Below are 2,491 nucleotides of genomic sequence, written 5' to 3'. Positions count from 1 at the left end.
TGAGTGTGGCTGGTTGTCTGTTTCTATATGTCAGCCCAATTATTGACTGGCAATCAGTCCAGGGTGAACCCAGCCTCTCACCCAATGACAGCTGGGTCTAGCTCAAGCTCTGTTAAAGATGATGGAAAGATGTATTGTTTTGTTTGACTTCATGCTACAAAATAGAATAAAAACTACAAAGTCAATCTTGTGATCTTGGACTGAAGTAACTCAACACAACGCCAAATGTCTTTCAAAAAGACCAACAGATCTCAGACTACCACATAAATAGCACAATGCATGTTTAACAGGAAGACATTGATTACCACAGGACTTCCAATGTTTCAGTACCACAAGTTGTTTGATGTGGTACTGTGCCATAGGATGTCTTATAAGGTTGCCTGACAACTGATGTGTCTAATAAGAGGTTCAGACGTTCAGACTGTAGTCATGGTTTCTTGTACAAAATGATAAAAAAAAGTAAAGCCTACATGCATGATGATGGGTTCAGAATTGAAATGAAAATGATATCATATGGCAGTTTAACTGGCAACATCTTTTACAATTTATTTCTTCTCATTTTCATCCTTAAGTTTTAGGAATGTCATTAATTGAATGCATTTAGTTACAACATGAGTTTCACACAACCAAATTACACCTTAATTAAAGGAGGATACAAAAAATGTAAATTATTTTTTGAGTTGAACTTTTTATGGGATGAGTGGAATATGATAACACCTGCACAGTTTATGAGGGCCCAAGCAGCGACCTCGGAGCCAGGACTCTATTTGAACCCTTAGGATGATTGCTTTTCGCTATTTGACTCACCTCTTCTTGAGTATTTTTTGGCAGCTGAAACATGCATGAAAACTGACCAAAATTGGCAGGGTCATCAGGTCATTTCGAGTTTTTGCAGAAAAACACTGAAAAATGACTCAATAGCCCAATGTTATATTTCACATCATCATGCCCCTCTGGAAGTGTAACGTATACTTTTGAAAATTTGCTACACATGTATCAGGTCTCAAGCCTCTGAATGTCATGGTGCCAGACCAACAGGAAGTCAGCCATTTTGCTTTTATGCTAATTAAATTCACATAACAATAATTAACTTTAACTATAATGCTCCCTACTGCAAGGAGTAAGTACTGCTTACTATATTCAATGTTTGATTTGCTCCAAATTTTACAGGTATCATGAGAGTGCCAGCTTGAGTTGCTCTGCGTGATAACATTATGTGATCTTCATAATGTTGCTTTTCTTTTCTAACTTGCCAGTGATACAACTTTTACTCATATTGATCTGCTGGCCTGCTCCTTCACTGTACCTCGCTGACACATGCACAAGGGTGTAAGGGCCCTTCATCACTGCTTGCGGTTTTAATTCTAAATGAATTTGTATTAAAGTACACATCTGGTTTCACTTTTCAATAGTTAACCCTGTTGAACTTGTTGCATCATATAAAGTTATCTAAAAATAGTGATTCAGCTTTGAATTATCATCATAGCAGCAATAAATGTTGACCTTACTGTAGACAGCTCATCTCCTGTGGTTTCAGTGTGCATGATTTTTGTCTGTATTACTAAATTGCTTTGGAAATTACATACTTTAAAGTATTGCTGTCTTTGTTTTTCTTCTGATGTTTCAGTGAAAGAGATGACTTACCATCCCAGAAATGTTAATGACCTGTGTTTCATTTCCTGAGGAAGTGACTCTCTCACACAATCCTGTGTTCAGCTTGTAACATATATTTGTTTCCCACCAAACATAAGCTTTGAAGTCCTTGCAAACCACAGAAACAACATGTGACTCATATGATTTTAAGAATATTATACATGAACCACTTTTTCTTTCTTTTTAGTTTCATACAGTTTAGCCTTTTAACAATGAGATAACAACATCCTAATAGAGGGATAGATTTCTGCTTATGAGCAATTCATAATTCTTTAGACTCCATATATAGACCACCCACCCCATGCGCTCTCTCAAGGTCAGCCATAGGGGGGACAGACCTGCCACTCATCTGTGGGTGGGGGGAATCTGATGCTCTGACCCAGCAGGGGTCATGAGCACAGCCAGGAGACTACAAAGCCACAGGGTTCATTTGAAACAACAGCTGTGCAGCAGCATGACAATGAGTTTTCCCCAGCAGTGGACTCTAGCCATGTGAGCTGCAGTTTCAATTAGTTAAACATGACTGAGATGTCAATGGATGACTTATATACCCTGCTATTGACAGTAAGGATCAGGGGATAATGTGAGGGTAGAATTCTTGGGAGGCCTCATTTTTTACAAATCTCTCTTTTCTTCTCTCATACAAAATGTGAGATTAAATGAAACATTAAATGAAACATTTTTTTTATATGGTGTGGATGTTAAATTTATAATAGTAATACTTTTTCAGTTAATAAATGCTGTACATCTTTAACATTGAATTGTCGCCCTCTGTTGGTTAAGATGCATCAATACAGCTACATAAAACCGTTTTTCAAGGGCAACGTTAAATCCCGCC

This window comes from Symphodus melops, assembly GCF_947650265.1.
Source record: "Symphodus melops genome assembly, chromosome: 19".
Taxonomy (NCBI): Eukaryota; Metazoa; Chordata; class Actinopteri; order Labriformes; family Labridae; genus Symphodus; species Symphodus melops.
Note: the sequence above shows the minus strand (reverse complement) of the source record.